The sequence below is a fragment of the Nomascus leucogenys genome, chromosome X (assembly GCF_006542625.1).
Source record: "Nomascus leucogenys isolate Asia chromosome X, Asia_NLE_v1, whole genome shotgun sequence".
In the NCBI taxonomy this organism is placed as follows: Eukaryota; Metazoa; Chordata; class Mammalia; order Primates; family Hylobatidae; genus Nomascus; species Nomascus leucogenys.
Genome location: NC_044406.1, coordinates 120,497,206 through 120,514,171, shown reverse-complemented (window position 1 = coordinate 120,514,171; position 16,966 = coordinate 120,497,206). Strand labels below are relative to the sequence as shown.

Below are 16,966 nucleotides of genomic sequence, written 5' to 3'. Positions count from 1 at the left end.
ACAAGTACAATCTGGTTTTTTTCCCTCTCACCTCTCACTGCTCCCAGCCTTGAGCCTTCTGTTCAAACCAGGCCTCATCCTCATCCCTAGCACCCCTGCCAACCCACCCTGCTCAGATTTGCCTTTAAGCTTTTGCTCCATCTGGAATCCTCTTGCCCTTTGAGGATCCAAAGCCTTTGTCCTTTCACATGACCAGTTCCCTGAGGAAACAGCCCTAGCTATTCCTGAGGCCCCCATTACTGCCTGGCCAAGGGCTTTGGGGCACATACTGCCTGTGTGTCCATCCTCATGAACTCCAAATCTCCCCGCTACTCCACAGGACAAAGAAAACGAGACTGACAACGAAGTCTGAAGGAGAAAGGCAAGTATCTTTCTGCTGGACTGGCCCTCAAGACCTAGCACAAGTGAGTTTTTGGAGTTTTTTCCTGTGATTTCTGTGTGTACATATATACTCACCTCTTTTCTGTGTTCACTTCACTGAAACACAAATCCACCACACCCATAAGACCAACCCTGGGTTACTTTTTGAGCCTGCAGAGATTTCCCCCAACAGACAAAACTTCTAAGCCCCGGAAGTTCTCTGTTTTATATCTAGGATGTGAACTAAGACTCTGTGAGAGGGGTTCTGGTCTATATCACTTGGGACTGCCTCCTTCAAGGGATGGTGAGAAGCCCCCTGAAATGAAATAAAATGGTTTCTCAGGCTCTTCCTTTTGAATTTCCCATTTCCTGCCTCAGGGCTCAACAAAGGACTTGTGTATGAGGGGGTGTGTGAGTGTGTGTACCATGGCAGGAGAAGGCACACAGGATCCTTGTTGTTCATTCACTTTTCCTGGGAGGAAACAGCAGTGGGTGTCTATTCCCAGCAGTATTAGGGAGCAGTGGTGTGGGCCCCTCGCCATCTCTCTTCCCAGCTTGCTGGGAACGTCTTTTACTCCAAGGCTGGTTAAGTAACCACAAAGTTGCATCTCTGGCTTCTCTGACTACCTCCCACTCTCCACTTGATGCCCACAAAAACAGTGTGTTCAGCTGATATTTGGGTAACATTGTACATATTCCTAGGAAGGACATTGGACATATTCCTTGCAGATAAGGAAGGTAGGATCCGTTCCTGACTCAGGAGGCTGATGTTTCATTCTAATAAAGCTCGAGGTTTCTCTTCGCCCACAGTTGTGTTTTTGATAATCTGGCAACAACCAAACCTCAGTCATTGCTTTGAATGGCCCTATCTCAGCATTTAAGAGCATTTTCCAGGGGCTGGGCTTCATAAAGATTGGGTTTTCTTTGAGATCCTGTTAAAAAATGGAGTAAGCATTGTGGGCACATGCTCATCACAACCCAGGGAACAAACTGTTGGTGAGGAGTGTAGTAGAGCCCACATACAGACCAAATGCATTAATTATGAGTGGTTCTTATCTTGTGATTAAAACAGATCTGGCAGGCCTGGAACTTGGCAGCCCTTGGTTAGCTATTAGTTCTATGCTACTGTACCGGCTGGGCAGTCATAAAACTGTATCTCTTTGAAAAATGATCCATCATGTAGAACAGCCTCCTCTGCACCCATTAGCTCAAATTGATATGACTTGATGGCCTAATCTTGGGCTTCTCAGATGCTGGATTTAATTTCTGTCTGGAGCTTTAGGAAATCTGGAGGAAGGGACACAAGGGCTGCATGCAGTGAGGTAGGGTCAGAGGATGTATACACCAGCCCCCATATCCATCTGCACCACTCCCCTTCCTGCTGGAAGGCATCCCTCCAGTTCATGTTGCCATTGTGTGCCCCCACTCTGTCGAGCCCTGTTAAGGAATTAACTACAAGTTGGGAGTTCATTGGTAAGATCCTAGGGCATGACTTGCAGGTGCAATCACAGCTTACTGCAGCCTCGACCTCCTGGGCTCAAATGATCCTCCCACCTCAGCCTTCCGTGTGGCTGGAACTACAGGTGTTTGCCATCAATCCTGGGTAATTTTTTACACCTGTGTATTGACAGGCGTCTCAAGGAGGCAAAAGCCCCCAAGGATGGAGCACATGGAGGCCATAGTGCTGGGATAAGAACTCATAGGGTAGATATTTTTGGACTGAGTCTTATCAGAAGACACTTTAGGGATTTCAGGAATCAGAAGGGTGTGATTGGGAAAACAGGGGCAGAGCTTCCCAATGCCCCAGAAATCCCACCAAATAGACCACACTGAGTCTCCAGTCAGATGGTGCCAATCTCTCTGCTCTGCCCCGGCAGTAGTAGGCCTACAATATTGCTAGATAGCATTCACGAAGTTCCAGCTAGGCCAAGTACTTTTGCAAGTTCATGAGCAGGCCCCTAGGGTAGTCTAGCTTGTAGTGTAGATGAGAAGGCTGTTGCTAATGCTTGAATGGACTTTTATTTGATTATTTGATTTAAATGTCTCAAAAATGGAGCAAGGACCTAATCTATTGACAAAAACAGGAATTCGGGAATCAAATCCAACCATTGCTCATTTATTCACCTTCAAAAGTTGAGCATTTTATATTGAGCATTAAATATGTGCCAGGCACAGTGAAAAGCATTCACATGACAGGTAGGTACAATTATATCCCCATTTTATAGAGATACAAACTGACGCTCGGGCACATTCATCTCAGTTGCACAGCTCTGAAGTAATGGTGCTGGAATTAAAAACAATGTAGCACAGAGCATAGGTTGTGAAGTCAGGCTGCAGGAATATTCATATTCTTCTTCTTATTATTATACTTTAAGTTTTAGGGTACATGTGCACAATATGCAGGTTTGTTACATATGTATCCATTCTTATAGATAGATATGTAAAACTAAGGGATGTTTCTTTTCATAAGTGTTCTCTGGAGGAGCTCTCAGCCTCACGTGGGAAAACAGCTCTGTCACTCAGAGGAGAGCTTTAGGAGGATGATACAGGTATGGGCACCATCAGCATATAGAAGGCAAGTGAAGCTGAGGGAGATGAGAGGAAGGGCCAGAAAGACTTGCTCTAGGTCACACAGCCATCAAGGACAGAGCCAAGCCCAGGCAAGAGCACTTCCCCCATTGCCGTTTCCTTCAGCTGCAACTTCCATACCAAGAGGCGGCTCCATCCTTTTCTCGCCTCCTTTCTCTTACTTTACAGTCAGACAGGAGTTATTTCCCAGGAAGCAATAACAGTATTGACAATCAGAGGAGTTTGGGACAGGCACCGTGGCTCATGCTTATAATCCCAGCACTTTGGGAGGCCGAGGCAGGAGGATTGCCTGAGCCCAGGAATTTGAGACCAGCCTAGGCAACATAATGAGACCCCATCTTTACAAAAAATTTTTTAAAAAATTAGCTGGGCATAGTGGTGTACAACTATAGTCCTAGCTACTTGGGAGGCTGAGGCAGGAGGATCATTTGAGCCTAGGATTTTGAGGCTGCAGTGAGCTATGATGGCATCACTGTGCTCCAGCCTGGGTGACAGAGCAAGACCCCTATCTCTTAAAAAAAAGAATTCATCTTGAGTAATTATTCATAGCTATTGAATATGAATGAATTCTATGGTAAATAGACAACTCTGGGGGTTTCAGCACCCACTCCCATTGGGAAACCTTGCTCTAAACTCTCACATAAACACTTTCCTTCTCAGAAACTCAATGCTGGCTGTGAAGAAGAGCTTCCAGACCAATGACTTTCTTTTGACAAAGGCTGGCCCTCTCAAAAATGGTCACATTTGTCTGTTGCAGCGTGGAGGCTCCCACCTTTCTCTCATATGGAGCCTTCAGGTCCTCATGTGCTTGTGCTTTCACCCCTGGATCGGAGTGCATCTTCATGTGCTGTCCACATGTGTACAACAAAACTGTCTTTCTGGGGTCAGGCGTGATGGCTCACACCTGTAATCCCAGCATTTTGAGAGACTGAGGCAGGTGGATCACTTGAGGTCAGGAGTTCGAGACCAGCCTGGCCAACATGGTGAAACCCCGTCTCTACTAAAAATACAAAGTTAGCCGGGTGTGGTGGTGCACACCTGTAATCCCAGCTACTTGGGAGGCTAAGACAGGAGAATCACTTGAACCTGGGAGGTGGAGGTTGCAGTGAGCCAAGATCAAGCCATTGCACACCAGCCCGGGGAACAAGAGTGAAACTCCATCTCGGAAAAAAAAAAAAAAAAAAAAAAAAAAGAAAGAAAAAACAAAGAACCAGAAAACACCTATCTCTATGGAAAGAATATCATAATGGCTTATATGCTCTTTTCTGGGCCTTTGTTTCAGGGGACAAGAACCCTAAGAGTGGAATTTCAGGCATTAGCCAGCAGGTGGGTGGATTAATAAAGAGAGATTGAGAGAAGGCACCTTTCTGCCACTCCTGAAATCATACTCCTGGCTCTGAGTGTCAGTCCCCTGTTTGGAAACTATAGCTGGAAAAGTCTCAGCTGCCCCTGACATGGTCAAATGGAAAGTGCATGGGCTCTGGAGTCAGACTGTCTGGGGTCGTGTTCTAGCTCTGCTACTTACTGGCTGTGGGACTTTTCATAAGTTACTCAATGCGTGGTGCCTCAGTTTTCTCATTCTGTAAAACAAGATAAGTATAGTACATAATTCACAGGGTTCTTAGGTGGGTGAATCTAGATAACTTGAATACATATAAACACTTAGCAGAGTGCCTGTGTGCCGGGCACAATGGGAAGCACTTAATGAATGGTATCTAGTTTTATAATTTCCTTGCTAAAGCCACCTCTTCTTTTAGGTCCCTTAACTAGGTAGGTCACTTTAGAGAAACTCAATTCAACTGGAATTATTCAGTGTCTGTTGTGTGCCTAGCATTGTGCTGGGGACACTGTGAGGAATACAGGAGAAATCTATGAAGGAAGATTTCAAGGAGCATTTTAGGCAGGATGTTTTGAGCTTCCTCCAACAGCTCAACTAGCAGCCACGTGGAGAGGCCCACGGCTCTTCCTTACATAGTAGCATAGCAAGGAGTTTAAACTCATGGGCTCTGCAATCAGGCAGGCATATCGTCTCTGCCTCCTGACTGAGGTGTGATGTTGGGAAAGGTACACTGCCTCCCCATTTCTCGGTTTCCTCATCTATAAAATGTGCATCGTAATTACATCTTTATACATTGTGTGCCCATCAACATAGATTTATAATTATTGATTTATGCAATTGTCTTTTCAATCAGATAGGAAAAAAGGGAGTTACAAAATACCTTAAAATCTTTAACATTTACCTTTCAATATTACATTTACTGGTGTTCTTTTCTTTCTTCCTGTGGATTCAAACTACTATCTGGTGTCCTGTCATTTCAGCCTGAGAGATTCCCTTTATCATTTCTTGTAGTGAAGATCTCCTAGCAACAAACTCTTACTTTTTGTCTAGCTGAGAATGCCTTCATTTCTCCTTTATTTTAAACAACAGTTTGGTTGGGGATAGAATTTTTGGTCGAGAGTTGTTTGCCTTTCAGCACTTTGAATATGTCATCACACTGGCTTCTGGTCTTCATGGTTTCTGATGAGAAATCAACTGTTAATTTTATTGGGGGTCTTTTGTATGTGATGAGTCACTTCCCTCTTGCTGCTTATAAGATTCTCTTTGCCTTTGGCTTGTCACAGTTTGATTACGATGTATCTAGATATGGACATTTTTGAGTTTATCCTACTTGGAGTTGGTGGTGCTTTTTGGATGTGTAGGTTAATGTTTTTCATCAAATTTGGGGAGATTCTGCCTATTATTTCTTCAAACATTCTTTATACTCCTTTCTTCCTCTCCTCTCCTTCTGAAACTCCCATTAAGCGTACGTTGTTATGCTGGATGGTGTCCCACAGGTGTCTGAGGCTCTGACATTTTTCATTCTTTTTTCTTTCTGTTTCTCACACTGGATAATATAAGTATCTTCAAGTTTGCTGATTCTTTCTTCTGCTCATTCAAATCTGCCATTGAACATCTTTAGTGAATTTTTCATTTTGGTTATTATATTTTTAATTCAAAAATTTCTATTTGGTTGTTTTAAAATAATTTCTATTTATATGTTCTATTTATTGAGATATCACTCTCATATTTTAGTTCTTTAGACATGGTTTCCTTTCGCTCTTTGAACCTATTTGAAATAGCTGATTTAAATCTTTGTGTAAAATGTCCAACGTCAGGCCTTCCTCAGGGACAGTTTCTATTGATTGTTTTCTTTTCCTGTGTATGGGCTATTTCTTTGCAGATCCCATACATTTTTTGTTGAAAACTGGGCATTTTGAATATTATAAGGTGGCATCCTGGAAATCAGATTCTCTGTCTTCCTGAGGGTTTGTTGTTGTTGCTGCTTGTTGTAGTAGTTATTTGTTTAGTGACCTATTCTGTTTGAACTTCTACCAGAGTTGGCTGGTCCTATCTCATAGCTACAACTTGCAAAGTATAACTCCCCCTACTGTTTGCTTTGGCTGCCCCACAACTCTTTCGATGAAATTTAAAGCCAGTCATTAAGAGAAGCAAGATATAAATATGAAGCTTGTCTTGATGCCTCTTAGATCTTCACGGAGGAACCTCTATTCAAATAACTCATAAATTACAAGGCAAATCAGCATTCATTATCTGCCTTTATGTCAGAATGAGAAAAAAATGAGAGATTTACATGACATGAGAGAAGATCCCATTCCACTCTTCTAAGAGGCGCTAAAGGCTCCCTTTTAAGTGAAATAAGCCACAATCCAGAAGGAGAATGGAAATCCATGTCACTTGAGAGAGATGCCCCTAGCCCTTTCCTTCTATTTGCAAGCCTCCCTACTTCTGAGGGAGGGGGAGCACACCCTTGCTAACTGGAGTTGTCTAGGTCCTGTGGTGTTACCAGAGACAGGGGTGCCTATGTGAGGCTCTCTCTCCACAGCAAAGGAGGCAGCCTTAGGAAATTGGGAGGTAATCAGAGACTGGGCCAGAAGGACTGGTAACGATAGCCTGAGGAGTATGGGCAGAGTGTCTCCTGCACTGGATGAGGGTAAGGAGGAGGGAGAGAAAGGGGGAAAGGGAGATAGGTAATGGGATAAAATATGGTCAATAAATTCTGTGACACTGGGGCAGGCTTAGAGCAACGGGTAGTTTGCCCTTCCTGACTCCTTATTTTCACCAGGAAGTTTTTTGTTTTTGTTTTTTTTTTTAGACAGAGTCTTGCTCTGTCGCAAGGCTGGAGTGCAGTGGTGTGATCTCGGCTCACTGCAACCTCCACCTTCTGGGTTCAAGTGATTCCCCTGCCTCAGCCTCCTGAGTAGCTGGGACTACAGGCGCATGCCATCATGGATAATTTTTTGTATTTTAGTAGAGACGGGGTTTCACCATGTTGGCCAGGATGGTCTCGATCTCCTGACCTCATGATCTGCCCGCCTCGGCCTCCCAAAGTGCTGGGATTACAGGCGTGAGCCACAGCGCCTGGCCAGGAAGTTTTTAATATCATTATTTTGTTCTTGAAATATTCCTTAAGCATCAACCTTATACATTCATTCAACAATTATGTACCAAGTGTCAGGCATTAGAAATACTGAGATGAATAAAACAGGTCCTGATTATAAGGGAAAGTAATGTATAGAAAATTACAGTAGTATGAGAGCAGAAGTGTGACTGAGGAAAGGCCAGGGAGCTGGATCTGCAAGGAGACCCCTCACTCCAGCTTCGAGTAGGGGTAGGAAATAGAATTTGTAAGGCTTCTGGCAGGAGGTAATGCTTGAGATGAATCTCCAACCTTAAAGCACAATAAATTTGTCAAGCATCATTGGCCAAAGGAGTGTGTGAGGGTGCAAACATCCTAGCGAGAAGAAACAGAAGCCAGAAGGAGCTTCTGGTATATTCTGATACATTCTAAGATGGAAAAATAGCTTTGGAGGATGGACATAAGGTGTATGGAGGGTTCCAGAGGAGATTAGATTAGAAATTTAAATAAAGCCAGATCATGAAATGCCCTGCATGTTTTTGTTTGCTTGTTTTTTGAGACAGTCTCACTCTGTCACCCAGGCTGGAGTGTAGTGGTATGATTTCAGCTCACTGCAACCTCTGCCTCCTGGGTTCAAGCTATTCTCCTGCCTCAACCTCCCAAGTAGCAGGGATTATAGGCACCCGCCACCACACCCAGCTAATTTTTGTATTTTTAGTAGAGATAGGGTTTCACCATGTTGACCAGGCTGGTCTCGAACTCCTGACCTCAGGTGATCCGCCCACCTGAGCCTCCCAAAGTGTTGGGATTACAGGCATGAGCCACTGTGCCTGGTATGCCCTGCATGTTTTAAGGAGGCATCTGTGCATTATCTTGAAGGTTATGAGGGAGTCAACAAAGGATTTCACAGGGGAATGACCTAGATAGTATAGTAAGGCAGTTAAGAGTGCAGAATCTATATATCAGTGATGTTCAAAGTGTAGTTCAGGTACCAGCAGTCTCAGTGTCACTGGGAACTTGTTAAAAAGGCAAATTATTGGGCCCCATTCTAGACCTACTGAATCAGAAACTAGAGATAGGCCCCAGTCATCTGTGTTTTAACAAGCTCTCCAGGTGACTCCAATGTGTGCTCAAGCTGGAGAACTACTTCCCTACACAGACCACCTAGGTTGGAAGCCTAGCTCTCTCACTATATAACCTTGGGCAAATTCTAAACTCCAGTGAAGAGAGGGGTAAGAGGAGGGGACGGGAAGTGAGGGAACAGCCATGACACTAAACTAAGACCCACAGGCCATATAAAAATGGATGGTCATCCAGAAGGAATCTGGGTGACAGTGACATTCATGATAATAGCTCACATTTATTAAGAGCTTACTGCGGACCAGGTATTATTCTAAGAACTTTACAAATATTAATCTACTTAATCCTCACAACAACTTTATAATCCTATTTTTCAGCTGAGGAAACTGGGGCTCAGAAAGGTAAAAATATGGAGTGATGTGGAGAGATGTTTACAATTAAAGTGGGAATTTTTTTTTTTTTGAGACAGGGTCTCACTCTGTTGCCCAGGTTGGAATGCAGTGGCACGATCACAGCTCACTGCAGCCTCAGCCTTCCAGGCTCCAGCGATCCTCCCACCTGTCTCCCAAGTAGCTGGGACTACAGGCGCACTCCACCATGCCCAACTAATTTTTGTATTTTTTTGTAGAGATGGGGTTTCGTCATCTTGCCCAGGCTGGTCTCGAATTCCTGGGCTCGAATGATCCCCCACCTTGGCCTCCCAAAGTGCTGGGATTACAGGCATGAGCCACTGCACCCAGCCAAGTTTTGTTTTTATTAAAAGAAAAAACCCATAAATCATGTATATATGCATGGAAAAAGCCTGGGAGGAAATAGCCCAACATACTCATTGTGGTGGTGCAATTGCAGGCATTTTAAATTTCTTTTTTGTAGTTATCTTTGTTTTCCAGAATTTCTATAAGAAGTTTATATGGCTTTTGTAATCAGGGAAAACACCCTTTTGAAAAAGAAAATAAATTGAACACGTGCACTTGAGGAAGACGTGAGCATCCTCTCAGTGCACAATGCAGACCCACAGAAAGAAAAATGCACCTGGCTTGTCGCTATTTCATGCAAGAGGATTCTGAGGGCCTTATCACATTGGCACGCAGCGAGGGAACTGGTGGAGGAGTTTCTCTCGGGTCTCAGAACTGGGAAGAGCTGTACCGATTTGCTTTTTATCTTATAGTCACTGTGACTCATGTAACTTAATGATCTTTCAACTTTTTTTTTTTTTTGCCTGAGACTCCCTTGGAATTTTTTAACTTTTTGTTTCACAGTAATTTTAGATTTACATGAAAGTTGGGGAAAAAATCGTGCAGATAGATAGTTCCTGAACACCCTTCATCCAGCTTTCTCTAATGTTAACTGAGTTAACCATAGCACAGTTTCCAGATCAAAACTAGGAAATTAACAATGGTACAATAATATTGACTAAACCATAGTTTATTCATATTTTCCCAGTCTTTCCACTAATGTGTTTTTTCTGTTCTAGAAGCCAATCTAGGATCCCACCTGGCATTGCATTGGCATGTCTCATTAGCCTCCTTCAATTTGACAGTTCTTCAGTCTTTGTCTTTTGTGGCTTTGACACTTTCTAAGATCCTGGTCAGCTACTCTGTAAAATGTCCCTCGATTTAAGATTTGTTTTATGTTTTTTTTTTCCATGATTAGATTGAGGTTACGTGTTTTTTGAGAGGAAAGCAGAGAAGTGATATTATGCCATTCTTAGCACTCCCTGGTCTTTTAATAACTGTGTCCCCTTAAACACTTTTATCATGCAATTTTAAAATTATAAGCATAAATGGTTGCAAAGATGTTTATTTCCAATCTGTTGTAAATATCAGCATTTGAAATGCAATTACTTCACTCTTTTAAAGGTATTCAATGGAATCTAAATACCAAAGTCATTTTTACCCACCATTATTTTATTTTAAAATACATGAAGATCTTTTTTAAATGTTTAACATTTTACTCCTTGAATCTGTATTTCTAGTCCACTTTCCTCAGATAATTTTATCTTAAGGTAATACATTTTTGGCTGGGAGCTGGGGCTCATGTCTGTAATCTCAGCACTTTGAAAGGCTAAGGCAGGAGGAGTGCTTGAGGCCAGGAGTCAAGACCACTCTGGGCAACATAGAGAGAGCCCCGTATCTACAAAAGAAAAATTTTATGAAATCAGCCAGGTGTGGTGGTGCGTGCCTACTGTCCCAGATACTCAGAGGCTGAGTTGGGAGGATCACTTGAGCTTGAGAGGTTGAGGCTGCACTGAGCCATGATCCTGCCACTGCACTCCAGCCTGGGTGACAGAGTGAGACCTTGTCTCAAAAAAAAAAAAAAAAAAAGTAATACATTTTTATACCTAAAAGGTAAGGCTTAAAATGCTCACCCTATGTGACTTCTCTGTAACAAAAATATGCTTTATAAATTGAAATTGATTTATACTTGATTTTTACCATAAAGCACTATTAGAATTATTATGATTATTTTACACAGTGATCAAAACAAGTATATTTAAAGTTTTTTAAAAATAATTATTACTTGTGAAAAGGAAATTTTTATTTAAATATATCTCTTAATGAAATGAATGGGACTTTCTTTTCAGGTATCCAAGATAAATAATACTTATTGCTAGAAAGAGACAGTATTCAGAATCAGGTCTTTTTTTTTTTTTTTTTTTTTTTTTTTGAGACAAGGTCTCATTATGTTGCCCAGGCTGGACTCAAACTCCTGGGCTCAAACAGTCCTCCTGCCTTAGCCTCCTGAGTGGCTTGGACTGTAGGCTCTCACCTTTCAGCATCAATTCTATTTCTAATTTTTTAATATATTTAAGGGCTGAATAAACTTGTTTACATAAGTAAGAAGAAGAAAATTTAAAAGTTTTATAAAGCACTGGCATGTAATTCCATGAACATCTGGGCTATAAACCAAAAATCAGAGTTATCTCCCTACAAAAATAACTTTTTCGTTTTTTATTGAGATATAATTCACATACCATAGAATGCACACCTTTAAACTATATGATTAAGTGGTTTTAGTATATTTAGAAAGTTGTACAACCATCACTACTATTCAATTCCAGAATATTTTCATCATCCCCAAAAAGAAACTCATTACATGTTAGCAGTTACTCCCCATTTCCCCCTCGCCCCAACTCCGGGCAAACATTAATCTTTCGGCCTCTGGATTTGCCCATTCTAGTCATTTCATGTGAGTGGAATCATGAAATATGTGGCCTTTTGTGTCTGGCTTATTTCACTTTGCTGAATGTTTTCAAGGTTTATCCACATTGTAGCATGAATCAGTGCTTCATTCCTTTTTATACCTGAATAATATTCCATTGTATGGATATACCAAATTTTCTTTATCCACTTGTCAGCTGATGGACATTTGAGTTGTTTCCATCTTTTGGCTATCCGTGAATAGCAATGCTATAGACATTCATTTATGCCAAGTGCAATGACATGTGCCTGTAGTCCCAGCTACTCAGGAGACTGAGGCAGGAGGGTCACTTGAGCCCAGGAGTTCAAGCCCAGCCTGGGTAACACAGAGAGATCTCACCTCTAAAATAAAAAGAACACATTGATTTACAAGGTTTTCGGTGGGCACATGTTTTCATTTCTCTTATTGGGTCGTATGGGAATTCTATGTTTATAAATTTTTGAGGAAATGCCAGACATTCTCAAAGTAGCTGCACCACTTTACATTCTCATCAGCAATGTATGAGCATTCCAATTCTTCCACACCCTTGCCAACACTTCCTGTTATTATCCGCCTTTTTTAAAATTTTCATTTATATTTTTTTTGAGACGGAGTCTTGCTGTGTCACCCAGGCTGGAGTGCAGTGGCGTGATCTCGGCTCACTGCAACCTCTGCCTCCCAGGTTCAAGCAATTCTCCTGCGTCAGCCTCCCGAGTAGCTGGGATTACAGGCGCATGCCACTGTGCCCGGGAATTTTTGTATTTTTAATAGAGACGGGGTTTCATCATCTTGGCCAAGCTCATCTTGAACTTCTGACCTTGTGATCCACCCACCTTGGCCTCCCAAAGTGCTGGGATTACAGATGTGATCCACCATGCCCGGCCTGTCTTTTTTTTAAGAGACAAGTTCTCACTCTATTTCCAAGGCTGGAGTGCAGTGGCAGCGATCATAGCTCACGGTAGCCTCAAAATCCTAGGCTCAAGCAATCCTCAGCCTCCCAAGTAGCTGGGACTACAAGGTGTGTGCCACCATACCTGGCTAATTTTTTAATTTTTTTTTCAGAGATGGGGTCTTGCTATGTTGCCCAAGCTGGCTTCAAACTCCTGGCCTCAAGTGATCCTTCTGCCCTAGCCTCCCAAAGTACTGGGATTATAGGCGTGATCCACCATGCCCAGCCTGTCTTTTTGATTATAGCCATCCTAATAGATGTCTTCACTAGGTATCTCTTTGTGGTTTTGATACACCTTTCCTTAATGGCTAATGATGTTGAGTATCTTTTCATGTACTTATTGGCCATTTGTGTATCTTCTTTGGAGAAATACCTCTTCAGATTCTTTGCCCATTTTTAATTAGGTTATTTGTCTTCTTATCGTTTAGTTGTGAGAATTCTAAATACTCTAGATACAAGTCCATTATGAGATATATGACTTGCAAATATTTTCTCCCATTCTGCATGTTGCCTTTTCACTTTCTGGGTGGTTTAATTTACAGTACAAAAGTGTTTCATGCTAGGAAGGCACAGTGGTCTATGCCTGTAATCCTAACACTTCGGGATGCTGAGGCAGGAGGATCACTCGAGCCCAGGAGTTTGAGACCAGCTTGGGCAACATAGTGAGAGCCCATCTCTACAAAAAATAAAAAAAAAAAATTAGCTGGGTGTGGTGGCACACTCCTGTGGTCCCAGCTACTAAAGTGGCTGAAGTGGAAGGATGGCTTGAGCCTGGGAGGTCAAGGCGGCATTAAGCTATGATTATGACACTGCACTCTAGAAATAAAAGTATTTCATTTTCATATAGTCCAATTTATCTCTCTTTTTTTCCTTTGTCACTTGCGTGTTTGTTGTCCTATCATCCTAAGAATTTCTTACCTAATCCAAGGTCAGGAAGATTTACACTTATGTTTTCTTCTGAGTGTTAGTTTTAGTTGTTACACTTTTAGCTCTGGGTCTGTTGCATTACTGTGTACATTTTAAGATCAACATGTCAATTTCTGCCAAAAAAAAAAAGCCAGCTGAGATTTTATTAGAGATTACACTGAATCCGTAGAACAATTGGGGGAGTACTGCCATCTTAGCAATATTAAGTCTTCTAATCCATGAACAAGAAATGTCATTCCATTTACTAAGGTCTTCTTTATTCTCTGTCAATGGTGTTTTATAGTTTTCAGTGTACAAGTTTTGCACTTCATTTGTTAAATTTATTTCTAATTAGTTTATTATTTTATTGCAAATAGAATTGTTTTCTTAATTTGATTTTCAAGTTGTCCATTGCTAGTGCTTAGTCATAGAATTGATTGTTGTGTTTTCTGGCATCCTGCAACCTTGCTGAACTTGATTATTAGCTCTAATAGTTTTTTGTGGATTCTTTAGGATTTTCTAACTAAGGTTGTGCCACCTGCAAATAGAGATATTTTTACTTCTTCCTTTCCAATCTGGATGTCTTTAATTTTTTTCTCTTCCCTATTTAGCCCAGCTAGAACTTCCAGTATAATATTGAATAGAAGTGGTAAGAGTGGACATTCTTGTATTGTTTCTGATCTTAGGGGGAAATCTTACAGTTTTATACCATTAAATTTGATGTTAGTTGTGGGTTTTTCATAGATGTTCTTTACCAGATTAAAAGTTACTTTCTATTTCTTGTTTATTGAGTGTTTTTTGTTTGTTTGTTTGTTTGTTTTTCATTGAGACAGAGTCTTGCTCTGTCGCCAGGCTGGAGTGCAGTGGCACGATCTCAGCTCACCGCAACCTCCACCTCCCAGGTTCAAGCAATTCTCCCACCTCAGCCTCCCGAGTAGCTGGGATTACGGCTCCCACCACCACGCCCAGCTAATTTTTGTATTTTTAGTAGAGATGGGGTTTCGCCATGTTGGCCAGGCTGGTCTCAAACTCCTGACCTCAAGTGATCCACCCGCCTCAGCCTCCCAAAGTGCTGGGGTTACAGGCCTCCCAAAGTGCTGAGATTACACCTTGCCTGGCCTATTGAGTGCTTTTATCATGAAGGGATATTGAATTTTGTCAAACACTTGTTCTGCACCTATGGAGATTAACAGGCAGTTTTTGTTCTATTAATGCAGCATACTACATTGACTGATTTTCTTATGTTGAACCAACCTTGCATCCCTAGGAAAAATCTTATTTGGTCATTGTGCATAATTCATTTTATTTGTTGTTGGATTCAGTTTAGTACTATTTTGTTGAGGATTTCTGTATTTGTGTGATAAAATACAGATAACATAAAATTCACCATTTCAACAATTTCAAAGTGTACAACTCAATGACATTTGTTATGTTCACAATGTTGTGCAATACTTACCACTATGTAGTTTCAAGACATTTTCAGCATGACAAAAGGAAACCCCACACACACTAAGCCGTCATTCTCCCCTCCCCCTGGCAACCACTAAACTGCTTCCTGTCTCTATGTATTTGCCTGTTCTGAATATTTTTTGCCCAGGTGTGAGGTGAAAAGGGTTTGGGTGAAATTTCCTCTATTTAGAAAATTACTATCACAAATTCTTTATCAGTCAGCAGCCAGTCAGCAGCCTGTCCAACACAGTTATTCACAGGCCCCCTTTGAACCTCCTGCATTTGGCAAGAAAGGGAGGTGAGCATGGAAAAGGAAGAGAGCGATCTTTCAACTGTCTCCCCTCCTTCTGCTAGAGAAGGGGGACTATGAGAAGAGGACTGCCCAGGATGGCTCCAGGCAAAATATAAACATTTGTCTCCTTTGCCCTCAAATCTCCCCTTTCTGCTGCTATATCCAGGCCCTGGTGGCCTCAAGTAGCCAGGCCCTAGGATATCTCTAAGATCTCTTCCCTCCAGGCGGGGCTGCAGGCCCTGAGACTACTTTCATAATTGGTTTCCTGTTGGGTGTCCCTTGCCTGCAAGCCTTACTAACTGGCCAGATGGCATCCACTTGCTTGAGCCACGTGTTCTTGTTTGCTAAGGCCTCCCTAAGTTATCCTGTCCAAATTCCCTGAACGTGAGGAATGTCAAGCCCCAAAGCTGTAAAAATGGTGACTCACTGAAGTCCAAGAAGGAGGTACTTCTGGAGAGCAGGGTGATCTTTATGTACTTTTCAAGTAACACCCATGGGCAAATTTGTTATTTGGTAAGCAGGATCAGGGAGTGGGAAGAAAAAGGTGACACCCCCACCCTCACACTATGCCTTACAGCCCACTCCACAGCTTTATTAGGAGCTAAGTCTCTGGAGAGATTCTGGGGAATTTTTTTTTTTCTCCAGGGAGACTTTCTGGCTTACACTTCTCCAGACCCCAAGGACACTCCCAGATGCAAGGTGATGTCATTGGAGTGTTTTCAGATAGAGAATTTAAGACTTGCTCTGACCTCATGTGCTTTGTGTTTCCAGTTAAACTCAAACTTTCCAAGACTTGAGTTCATTTACCTTTAATCAAAATTCCTTTTCTGGGCTCCACTTCTAATTACACATGGGCCTCTAAGTCTTCTTGGCCATCAGGTATCAGTTGATCAAAAGTGTCACACATTTAGGTAGGGCCAGTGTGGCTGACATGCCCTTTGAAGTTCAAATAGGGTTGGAAATGAGTGCAATATTGCTCACATGATGTCAAATCTCACATGTTTGAAATAGAGTGTGTGACATTTGACAAATTCAAGCACATGGTGAGGCAGCTTTGCTCTGCTTACAAAGCAAAGACTCCACTAAGGACTAGGTGAGTGACTGGTCATTGGGGCCTGCCTCTTTGTTGACAACAGATTCAGACTGGGGGCTCTTTGATGAAGAATCAGAATGCTATTTCCAACCCTTAGACAAGTAATGGGCTAATGAATGGCTCTAGAATTTTAGGAGACAGGCCTCACTCTGGGGGACAGTCCCCACTGAAGGCAAAGTTCTTTCCTCACCCCCACATGTGTGGCTGATAAAAGCTACTTGTCTGGCTGGGTGCGGTGTCTCAAGCCTGTAATCCCAGCACTTTGGGAGGCTGAGGCAGGCAGATCGCTTGAGGTCAGGAGGTTGTAAACCACCCTGGCCAACATGGTGAAAACCTGTCTCTACTGAAAAGACAAAAATTAGCAGGGGTAATTTTTGGCACACACCTGTAATTCCAGCTACTCTGAAAGCAGAGGCAGGAGAATCCCTTGAACCCAGGCAGACATTGCAGTGAGCCGAGATGGCACCACTGCACTCCAGCCTGGGTGACAGAGCAAGACTCTGTCTCAAGAAAAAAGCTACTTGTCATATGTGCGCAATGTACTTCCCCTTGAAGACTACTCCAAATGGTTTCGGTTTGGCCATCTACCCAGAACGCACACATACCCAGTGCGCACATGTACCCAGCAAGTGCCTTCCTATTTCTACCAT

The 16,966-nt window shown here is 42.3% G+C and overlaps 1 protein-coding gene across 2 annotated transcripts in view; it reads left to right on the top strand.

Annotated features, from left to right (window-relative positions):
- Positions 1–16,966, top strand: part of PLAC1 (placenta enriched 1) — a 202,976-nt gene that overhangs the window by 30,781 nt on the left and 155,229 nt on the right. Inside the window, exon 2 of one of the 2 annotated variants that reach the window (XM_030806913.1) lies at positions 320–404. The gene's annotated coding sequence lies outside the window, so the exon portion shown is untranslated. Of the gene's footprint in view, positions 1–202; positions 405–16,966 lie in introns of those variants that run through there. The other variant, XM_012499085.2, reaches the window with a different exon arrangement.